General features: G+C 37.5%; 1 protein-coding gene across 2 annotated transcripts in view; it reads left to right on the plus strand.

The window, feature by feature from the left end:
- The window catches only part of PLPPR1 (phospholipid phosphatase related 1), a 646,134-nt gene that overhangs the window by 23,023 nt on the left and 611,037 nt on the right, over nt 1–12,074 (plus strand). For both annotated transcript variants that reach the window (XR_014077694.1, XM_081573011.1), the window contains exon 2: nt 9,742–9,875. The gene's annotated coding sequence lies outside the window, so the exon portion shown is untranslated. The remainder of the gene's footprint in view (nt 1–9,741; nt 9,876–12,074) is intronic.

Below are 12,074 nucleotides of genomic sequence, written 5' to 3' on the forward strand. Positions count from 1 at the left end.
TCAGTACACATCTGTAATCGATAAGGACTTTTAGGTTGCAAAGAGTCGGACACAACTGAGTGCCTATGCACCTGCATATACACGTGTATATATAGATATTGTGGTATGTAAATATACATTTACATATACATTATATATTTATGTAGTATATATTTACGTGTATATATATATATATATTTACATACCACCATGGCATATCATATCTAACAAAATGTTCCCATATCATCTAATAACAGTCCTTATTCAAATTTCCTTGCTTGTCTTTATAATGTCTATTTATAATCATTGGTCAAATGAGGACTAGACAAACTCACACGGGTCGGAGACTCCTTCTCTTCTTCTTCCTTCTGTTCCAGCTTCTCCTCCTCCTCCTTCCCCTCTTCTTCCTCACTTCCTATTGTGAAATACAGCTTTGACCATTTCATTAAAAGTCTGCATACAAGAAGAAGGGAGGGGGGGAGCCACAGTCAGAAGATGGACGTCTTAAGTTGTGAATTTTACGAGTTATCTTTAGCTTGTGATCTCTGCCACCTCCATCCTTTACAGAGATCGTTTTGAGATCCACTGAGGAGGGAAGTCTTTGTACTCATAAGAATCCTTACTGCTGCTGCTGCTAAGTCGCTTCAGTCGTGTCCGACTCTGTGTGACCCCATGGACGGCAGCTCACCGGGCTCCGCCGTCCCTAGGATTCTCCAGGCAAGAATACTGGAGTGGGTTGCCATTTCCTTCTCCAGTGCATGAAAGGGAAAAGTGAAAGTGAAGTTGCTCAGTCGTGTCCGACTCGTAGCGACCCCATGGACTGTAGCCTACCAGGCTCCTCCATCCATGGGATTTTCCAGGCAAGAGTACTGGAGTGGGGTGCCATTGCCTTCTCCGAAGAATCCTTACAGTATACATTCAAAAGGCAACTTAAGCAGACTGTGAAAATGGAGGAACAATGACAAATAGAATGAAGTATACATTTGAATTGGAGAAGGCAATGGCACCCCACTCCAGTACTCTTGCCTGGAAAATCCCATGGACGGAGGAGCCTGGTAGGCTGCAGTCCATGGGGTTGCAAAGAGTCGGACACGACTGAGCGACTTCACTTTCACTTTTCACTTTCATGCATTGGTGAAGGAAATGGCAATCCACTCCAGTGTTCTTGCCAGGAGAATCCCGGGGACGGGGGAGCCTGGTGGGCTGCCGTCTATGGGGTCGCACAGAGTCGGACATGACTGAAGCGACTTAGCAGCAGCAGCAGCATACATTTGAATGGTATCTAAATATACCTTCTGAAGAATAAGGGAAGTCATAGTAAAAAGGATTAAGTGTGCATCAAAGGCTATTCAGACATAGTGAAAAGCAAAGAAGTCACACTATTTCCATGGTTTACAGTTTTCAGAATAAGAGATTTAAAACTCTTTTGATTGTGGCCATGCTGATTGTCTCATCATTTTTTTCCTGTGTGTAATGTCCAGTCTGAACACGGATAGTTATATATTTGTTAGGCTATTATTATACTGGAAGAGACAGTTCAGGGAGGTTATGGTGATTTAACTGTTCTCCCACATTGAGTTTGACCACCCTCATCAGCCATCTCTGCACTGCAGCCAAAGTGATCTTTATAAGGTAAATAATCACCTCTCAGTGGTTTCCCATTGCATTCAAAATGAACCAACATTTGTTAGCTTGGCTTCTAAGGTCTTGGATGGTTCACCGCCCTGTCTCTCTAGCTTTATCTGGGCCATTTTTCTTTTCTTTCTTTTGCTTCAGGCACAAAATCCTTTTGCTTCAGTTTCTACAGAATGTCGTGATCCTTCCTGTTAACAACCTTTGCCCAGGCATGTTTTCTAACTGGAATATTGTCTCCATCACCTTTCATCTAAGTTGGGTGTCTTTTCTGTAAGAGAACCATGTTCTTATTGATCCAAGTTTGTGGCCATTAATTCATGAATGTGGTTGTTGGTTACATCTGTATTCCCCAGACAGGTTGTGTGTTATACAACAGATGTGAATGGTGGCCCTTCTCTTCTAGAATACAAACTTCCAGAAAGTCAACACGATGTCTTTGTTTATGTACCACCTTATACACAGCACATAGAAGAACTCCGTATACACTCATTGACTGAGTAAATAAATGGCTGATTGAATAAATATTCATTCATGGATTGAATAAATAAATAAATAAATAAATAAAAGTCACCAGAGCTGATTCTTATTCAGGCTTGTTTCTCTAGCTTAAAAAAATTAAAGTTCCTCAAGTTTCTTTGACTCATTTATGTATATCATTTATTTTTGTATCTCCTATAAGATTTCTTCAAACACTGAATTAGTGAATACCGCGTAATTGTTCCTAAGGGAAGAAGTATAGGGTGGGGTTCCTGAAAGCCTTTGGTCACGGCATTTTTGTCAACTGGTCTATATACAACCTTGTTTTATGTGTGTTTCTATTTAAAGATACTTTATTTAATATCACTGTTGATTTATTAATACTAAATTCATAGCTGGCAGCATTATAACTCATGCCTGAATGAAGCTTTGTAACACACGTATTTTTCCCCTCAGGTACATTGGAGCCTTTTTGCACCTAGAACACTAGACAGCACTTCAGCACTATACTTGGGGCTTGTGTAAAACCACCAGCTAAAAGCATACACATGTGAGCAATGTGGCACTAAATAAACCATGAGAAGGACACTTGTTTACAAAGCTGAAACAAGAAGGTAGAAGGTTGCCTTGTTCCACTTTAGCTGAAAAAGAAGGCATTGGGCAGCACAACATTTTCCCTGCTTTTCAAATGTCAGTGATTGAGACTGCAAGTGTGCTACGAGGATTGATTTTGGGGTTACAGATACATTTTGGCAAATAGACAAAATTGCAATTGTGGAATCCTAGAATAATGAAGATCAAATATATATATAATAACAAAAGATATACTGTATAAATGCATTTTATATATATTTATATTTCACATGTAAATAAATATATAAAACATGTGATAACACAATTGTTACTATCTTACACATAGTGTCACATGACTTGGCAGTATATTTTATGCATATCAATAAGCATAATTACAAATATATTCCTAATTGTGTTTCCCCACGTTACATGTCTCTTGGGTTGTAAAGATTCTATGAGAAGTCAGTTTGGGAAGTGCTGATATCAAGAAATCCTCTATGTCTGTGGCATTTGAGAAAACCATGCCTTTCATTCTTATAGTTACGCTTTGACAGGAACAGGGTCCTATGTGCCAAAATAGAGGCTAGTCAGCCTCCCTTTTACGGGTGCCCATTTTGCCCGTCTTTTGTTACTTTGCTTTTCCGAGCTCTCATCGCCCATTATACTGTATCTCATTGGATGGGGTATCATTTGATCTTTTTTGACAAACATTGATAAGCATGATTAAGCAAAATTAGAGATGTCATGTTTCTCATATATTGCATCGATTTTACACACAGCTCTCACCTGAAAAGGTACAGTCTAAAACTTTAGGAAACACCTTGGCTTAGTCAGTGTCTCAGTGTCCGTTCATGAAATACGTATTCCTATAGGCCTTGTTCTGGGCTTCCTCATGCCCAATTTCTCTAGGCATCTAACAGGAGCTTAATTTGACAAGAAGCCATGGCCTGCCTCTCAATTAGAATAATTTCAAAGTCTCTCATCAGATGGCTCTTTTGGAAATTTCAACAATTTCTAAACTGTCAGTGCTTCAATATAAACAATGCTACATACTCTGTTAATCATGGAAGTAATTTCTAGTTTCAGTAAAACAGACCCCAGGGGAGTTTGCCGTGGTGACATATTTTTTGCTTGAGATTGTAAAGACCCCACTGCAGATGGTGTCTGTCCACAGCCCGGCACTGAATTGTCTAATTTCCTGAGACCTAAGCATTACAGATTACATCTGGTATGTTAAAATATGATTGGATAATGGGGCATTATCATTCAGCTATGTACAACTTCTGCCAGTGAACATGTATAATTTTTGCTTGGTGCCCTGGACCACCAGGACTTTGTGATTTGCTGGTTTTCCTCCCTTTCTTCTGCTCTGGTGAAAAATAGGAAAAGACAGTTTATGAAAGGACAATTACAGGTGCCAATAGATCTAATAAGTGTGCGATATGCATATTTACTAGTAAATAAAATACAAAATAAATATAATACTGATTTGCCACTTTGTCCTGCCAAACTGGCAAAACTATAAAAGGATAATATCCAGGTGGATGAGGGTGTAGGGAAATGAGCATTTTTACACTGTTTTTTGGAAACGTGAGCTGATTCAGATTTTCTGGACAATGGGCCTTATGCATCATGAATCTCTTTTTGTCCATCAATTTCATTTTCAGGATTTTATCCTGAAGAAATTAGGAATATGTATAAAGGTAGATAAATAAGGATTTTCTTGTAGCGTTTATAAGAGGGGAAAATAGGCTGCTACGCAGTCATCAAACATACTCATTGATATACCTATCAACATTTCCAAGATCCACAGCACGGTACTAAGTCAATGAAGTATCCCACTGCTGGGGTCAGTATTTTTTACAAATTATGGTTATAATTATTTATTAAAGGTCCCATGGGTGAGAATTAATAAAGCTTAAATGAAACCCAAACTTAATAAATTGCTACAATTAATGTCCTCTATAATGGAACAAGTGACATAAGGAAATGGCATAAGGAATTGTTTATATAATATACTGCTATATGAAAAAAATTAGGCTATATTCAGTTTCTCTAATGGAGATAGGACGATGCAGATTTTCTGATGCTTTAGCTAAGTTATGTTTTTTTCTAGGAATTATTTATCATTTCAAATTTATTGGCATAAAGTTGATAATATCCACTTATGTTTTAATGTCTGTAGATGTTGTAATTAATGTCCTTTTTAACTCCTGTTTTATGCCATTTTTCTTAGTCTTAATGGGGGGGGGTTTGCCTTACAGTAGTCAAGGCACACCACTTATTTATTGGTTAGCGTTTGCATAGCATATATAGTTTTTTCTGTCTTTTTACTTTCAACCTCATTTTCTTTGGGATTAAGTTGCGTTTTTTAAATCTGATAGTCTGACAATCTTTTCTTATGATCTATTCATGTTCAATGTATTATTGATATATTTGGGTTTAAACTTAAAATCTTAATGCTTATTTGTCCTACTAGCTGATGTTCTTTTTTCCTCCTTTCTTGACTTCTTTTTTTGTATTTAATTATCTAAACTGTTATTCAGTATACATCATTTCTCACATGCATCTTTTATTAAAAAATAGATTTATATGTTTCAACCTTATAAAATACTACATAATATTCCAAAGTACACATGTGTCAGTTTAGCAATTACCTTCTTATTTTTTTGGTTTTTGTGTTATTTTAGATTCCATATGACATTAATTATTTTGTAGCTGATTTTACTTAGAATAACTGACATATTTACCCTTTTCATTGTTCTGCATTCTATTCTATATCTTGGTGCTTCTTTCTGGGATTTTTTTCCTTTCACTTGAATTGTCTTTCCATGAGGGTATTTGTGCTGATCAAAATCTTCTCAGTTTTTGTGTTAAGTGTATTTTGCCTTAAACTTTGAAGGATATTTTTGGTGTACATAGAATTGCGTGTTGGAAGGTATTTTCTTTTAGTATTTTAAGGTATCATTCCATTCTCTCCTTGCTTTTTTTTTTTCTCTTGAGAAATCAGCCAATGGTTTGTGTTATCCTTTCAAAGGTAATATATCTCTTTAAAGGTCTTCTTTTTGTTTTTGTTTTTCAGCAGCTTGGTCTTTGTTTTTTAGCAGTTTGATCATAATGCGTTTAGGGGTGGTTTTATTTATAATTATTTTTCTTGGAGTTTGTAGTATTTCTTGGTGTTTTGGCCTTTTGGGGGAAAATTTTTGGCAGAACTATTTTGTCAAATATTGTTTTTGCTTTATTCTCCTCTCTTATTGTTGGAACTTTCACCATATCCCTTGTGTCTTTTATGTTCATTTCTGTATTTTTTCCTTTTGATTCTCCATGCTCCAGCTTATGTTTTCTTCTGATGTTTTACCCTGCTAATTGTCTCTTCAGTTTTATGTAATCTCCTGTTAAGTTCATCTCTTGTCAATTTACATTGTTTTGTTTTTCAGTCCTAGACTTTCATTTTAATTTATTTTCTTATTTCCACTTCTTTGCTGAAATTCTCCATGGGACATTAAAATTAGTATATGTAATAAATACTAGTAGCAGCATTTATTTGTAATTGTTTAAAAATATTATTTTAGCAACAATAAAATATATATAAACCAAAATATCACATATAATTCCCTCATTAAACTTACTCTTTTTATTTTCCACTCTGTGTCTTTATTTTATATGCAGAGAAAATGTGCATGTTAAGTAATTGTCCATAGCATTGACTTTTAATGAAATACTTTATTAAAAATAACCTCTGTATAATTTTTCTAATACCACATTTCTAATTCTGCTCTAACATGTTATCATTCTTTCCCTGGAATTATAAAGAATTGCAATTTATAGATTTACTGTTCTGTCCATTAGGTATATAGTCAAGATGTCAAACAAAATGGTAAAGATTAGCATCACCAAAGGATGTATAATGTTACCTTTCTACAGATATTTTTCTTTTCAAATCAGAGGAAGCACAGGAGAATTTTGCTTCAGAATATTCATTTGACTTTGCCTGACTTTAAAATCTTTCTTTCAACCTGGATAGATTAGTTTCCACTCTTTTTTATTTAAAATCCGTTTATCAGACTCCAGATGTATTTCCCTTCCCAGAACAATGCTTATGTGTCGTTAATGGTGATGGCATTGATCTTTAACAGACTGTGATGACTTGAAATCTTTTGATGATATCTCTATCATCACATATAACTTTTTAAAAGCCAAATTATTTTTTGATTCACATTAATATTGGTACATTTATAGGTATCTTAAGTGAAATTCATGGCAGTGTAAGAGGAAGCTAAATTTTTAATTAAAGATTTCTCTTAAAAATGGAAGAATTCCAAGATTTTTGGTAGTTAATGTTAAGTAGGTAAAAATAGGAAATGAAAGTAGGCTTCTTCTCTGAAATAAAATGTTTTAAATATTAGCGAACTGAAAGGCAGTCTTCTCCAGAAATAATTCTTGGTTCATTTAAAGTACCAGTCATATTATTAAAAAACGTGGCATTATCTAGGCCAGATATCCATTCTCTTGCAAACGTGGTGACTATAAATTATATAATGAATCTTATTTTTAGGGAAGCCTCCAGTGAAGAACTCATATAGAATGCCAGCTTTGGAAACTTACTTAGAGGTCATAGAACCTTAGTCTCATTTTGTAGATGAGACTCAAACGGTTGTTTCAGACATCAGGTTGGTGCATAGTATCATGAAAACTTCTAGAACAGTAGTTGGTCTGGAGCATATGTTCTAATGATGTTAGTTTCTTTTCCTTTTTCCCTAGTTCCCATTCTTGGAATCATTATGATTTGTTTGTTGCATTGATTCATCTAACTTGTGGTAAGAAACAACCCTTAAGTCTCAGTGCAAATAACAAAGATTCTTTTGCTTTGTCTCATTGCATGTCCTCTGTGGATGAGCTGTGGGTTTCCCCCTCTTGCTGTAGGGTGCTGCAGCTGTGGCAGGGGCTCTGTTCCGGATAGCTCTTTTCCATGAGTCTTTATTTTGGAATCCAGGCTAGTAGAGCATCCCATCTAGGACAGGGTGTTCTTCAGTTAGAGATGGAAAAGAAAGAACAGCCTTCTTCAAGAAGCTCTTGGTTGGAGCAAGCACACTGAATTTCTGCTGATATTCATTGGCCAGTCAAGTCCATGGCCAAGTCTGATGATAGGCAGCAAGATATGCTTCTCCTGAAGGTGTTGTGGCAAACAACAAAGATGTGTAATTGCCTTGCAAGGTTGGGAGCAAATAGTTGTAAACTAGCGTGAGCCACCATATGACCAAAATTTAATGTGGTACCTTTATTGGGTCTGTTATTCTTTCTCAGTTCCACCTTGGCAGAAATACAAGACATGATAGGCTCTTGCTACATTTTTTATGGCTGAGCTGTGTTCTAATTTTTTTCACATTAGGACTCACAATGCAGATTGCTATTTGGTTACTCAGGAAGAATGTTTTCAAAGCTGCAACAGAATTTGAGGATCAATTGATTTTCCTTTCAATCACATTGTTCTTGCTAGAGGATGCTTATTTTATTTAAAAAATACTGGATGGAAAGGGGACATTATGTGCAGAGGTTGTTGTCTTTTATCTTTTAAAAGAAGACTTGCAAGGCCTTCAACTGAATCCTTAGAGAAAGTTTAAACTTTACGTGGTGAAGTATTGCTGGTGGTACTCATATAAAGGTAAAAAGCCAGGGGAAGAAAGGGTATGCTTCCACAAAGTCTTTTACAACTGTTTTAAAGCTCAGTTTAACAATCAATAGGTCTGTGTCTCTATTTCTGCTTTTCAAATAAGTTCATCTGTATCATTTTTCTAGATTCCACATTTAAGTGATATATATTTGTTTTTCTCTTTCTGACTTACTGCACTCAGTATGATAGTCTCTAGGTCCAAGCATGTTTCTGCAAATGGCATAATTTTGTTCCTGTTTATGGCTGAGTAATAGTCCATCATATATATACGTATCACATCTTCTTTATCCACAGACACAGAGAACATATGTGTGGGTATATTTGTTCCACATTTGTCCATACAAACGTGTGGAGACAAGGGGGAAATGAGATGAATTGGAAGATTGGGATTGACGTATATACACTACTATGTATAAAATAGATATCTTGTGAGAACCTATGGTATAGCACAGGAAACTCTACTCAATGCTCTGTGGGACCTAAATGGGGAGGAAATCCAAAAAAGAAGGGCTCTGTGTATACATATAGCTAATTCACTTTACAGCAAATCTAATGCAACATTGAAAAGCAATTATACTCTAATAAAAATCAATTTAAAAAATCACTGGAGTCTTAACCATCCCTTAAGAACCTTCTTGAATAAGAGGAAGGCTCTGTGTAAAGGAATGGGTAAGAGAAGGGAATGAGCTATTCAGAGTTGATTGTATTTCTCTCACAGTTCAATAGTGCACTTGAACGTCACAATAATCCTTTAATGGATGGATAGGTCAAGACAGGAGTGACAGAGAGGGAAAGCAGAAGGGTCACCTTCCTCCTGCCAGAGAACTGGATGATTTCTTCAGATTCTCACCGTCACAATCTGTCCATCTGTCAGGTGTCTATCTATTGAGTGGTGAGAACATCTCTTGTAAGTTCTTTCCTGAGAGAGGAAAGAATAGAACTTCAAAAGATATAAAAAGGGACTAAAAAGAGAAGTCTTGCCAAGGGTACTCTAGCCCCCTAGTTCCCTTCCAGAAAGGCAGTCTCTGTTGTCTGGTCTACAGTATTTTAGAAATTTACAAGAAAATACATTTAACTAGACATTTCTCCCTTTTGTGTATCAAACACGCCTGTTCTGCTTCTAGCTTTCACTTAATATATTTTGAGGATCACTTTATATAAATATACAATGAGTTTCCTCCCCATACCTTCACATCCTCTTTTTTTAAAGGCAGCTAGGGTCTTAACTTTGTAAAGATATACCATAAACTACTAAATGGTAGTGTGTTTCTTCTTTCTGGAAATACACGTTGTCTTCTCTGTTCCCAGCATGGCTCCACCCAGAGGACACTTACTAGGGGACCTCAGGAGGCTTATCAGTTTGTAACTTGTCTGTTTCTGTGGCTAACTCCTGCTTGTTTCCCCAGAGTGATGAAGAGAAGGCCCTCACAAACACGTCTGGGGCTTCCTTTCTGCGATCACAGCTGAAGGAAGGTGAAGGACCTAGGAAAAAGCATCCTGTGCGGCAACACCCGGGAGAGTTTCCCTGAGGAACTTACAGGTGATCGCAGTTCTAGAATGGAAGGAGAGCAGACGGAGCCCTGACGTGGAGGTGAAATGGGCTCGTGGAGGTTGAGAGGGCAGAGTGACAATGGGATGGGCTGCTGAGGCCAGGGGTCCTTGTGGTTCCCTGGTATGCTCCCCTTGACTGCCTGCATTGTCGTTATGACTTATCCTTCGGAAGAGCCATACTGGTGGAAAGGGAATGTACTGTGATTTTGAATGTAAATGGGGAATGTGCATCTGTTCAGAGTGCTATTAAGAGGAGAATCACATCAAATTACAGGGTATGAAATGGTAAGTCATTTCAGGGAATTACCTGTTAAATGTCAGCCGTGACCTAATAATAGGGTTTTCTTCATGTGTAAAGGCATTATTTCTGCTATCAGTAGGGCTATTTTCTCTATCTTGCTTTGTCCCCCTTGCCACCAGCTGGGGCGAGGGGGCAAGGTGAACGTCATGAAACCCAGGATCCCTAAACAGCCTTCTTGAGGACTGACTCCTGGCCATGGGTTCATTTGTGCCTTGTCTGCTATTCTCCTGAAGTTAATCAGCCTCAGGCAATAATCAGACAGTTTAATAATTATCTAATGCCTATTTCAATAATACTCAAGAGCACAGGTTATTATGAAAGAATGTATACAAGTTTTTCCTCTTGTTCTAGGTAGTATTTTTATAGGTGGTAAACAGTAATGTTGTTCAATTGCTCAGTCATGTCCAACTCTTTGCGACCTCATGGACTGCAGCAGGCTTCCCTGTCCTTCACCATCTCCCAGAGCTTGCTCAAAGTCATGTGCATTGAATCAGTGATGCCATCCAACCATCTCATCCTCTGTTGTTCCCTTCTTCTGCCTTCAGTCTTTCCCAGCCTCAGGGTCTTTTCTAATGAGTCAGCTCTTTGCATCATGTGGCCAAAGTATTGGAGCTTCAGCTTGAGCATCAGTCCTTCCAATGAATATTCAGGGTTGGTTTCCTTCAGGATTGACTGGTTTGATCTCCTTGAAGTCCAAGGGACTCTTAGGAGTCTTCTCCAACACCACAGTTCGAAGTTCGAAGGCAAACAGTAGTATAAACAGTTAAAATGAGATTTTCAAAGCCAAGTAACATATTTAGTTCAGATGAAAGAACTTTATCCCATTTAATCTGAGTTTTTGAAAATATCTTTTCTTTAGAGGAGGTTTCATCTGCTAGTAAGTGGGCACAAGCATCCTTGATGTTTGTTGGCACTGATCGTCTATCTACTTAACGACTTAAAAGTACCATTCATTCCCCAAACTACTCTTAGCTTCTTATGCTTTCAGCCTGACAGATCTTCTTCTGAACTCGTCTTATGTATAACATCCAGAAAAATACAAATTTTACAGAGCTCTGTCCTCTAGATTTATGCAGTGGCATTTTCAAATACCATACTGTTAAAGTCCTAATTTCAACATTCTCATGAAGATTGTGTACTAGATGATGGTGGTGGTTTAGTTGCTAAATCGTGTCCGATTCTTGCAAACCCATAGACTGTAGCCTATCAGGCTCCTCTGTCCATGGGATTGCCCAGGCAAGAATACTGGAGTGGGTTGGCATTTCCTTCTCCAGGGGATCTTCCAGACCCAGGGATCAAACCTGAGCCTCCTGCATTGCAGGAAGATTTTTTACTGTCTGAGCCACCAGGGAAGCTCCTATCTAACTCTCAGCCTGTATTTTATGTCTAAGTAAATGAGGAAATTCAAGATCTCAATCAAGTCTCTCTCCTTGTTGGCTTTGTGTTGTTATTTTGCTTCATGTCTGAGCCAGAGTGCATTGAAGTTTATTTATACTACTGGATAAAAGTTTGGGTGCTGGAGTCAGGATGACATGATTTTAAATTCTGGTTCTACAGTTTACTAGCAGAGTGACCATGAGAAAATTACCATTCTCTGTACAAGCATCAAAATTTCTCATCTATAAGATGGGGATAATAATAGTCCCTCCCTTTGGGGGATGTTGAAGATTAAGTGAAGTAATGTGTGTCAAACGTTTGGTACCTAGTGATTGTTCAGTGTTAGTTATTATCATTCTGACTAGGATGTCGACTGTTGTCTAACCAGCACTGGGGAATGTGACTCTAAAGATCCTTCTGGGTGGAGACTGTGAGAGGACCACCTAGCATATTTGTGTTTGTTAAATGAGTAAATCACGAGAATGCTCTTGTTATTTAGTTAGCTTGGAA

The sequence above is a fragment of the Giraffa tippelskirchi genome, chromosome 1, assembly GCF_054371585.1.
Source record: "Giraffa tippelskirchi isolate mGirTip1 chromosome 1, T2T-mGirTip1v1.2.pri, whole genome shotgun sequence".
NCBI classification, from domain to species: domain Eukaryota; kingdom Metazoa; phylum Chordata; class Mammalia; order Artiodactyla; family Giraffidae; genus Giraffa; species Giraffa tippelskirchi.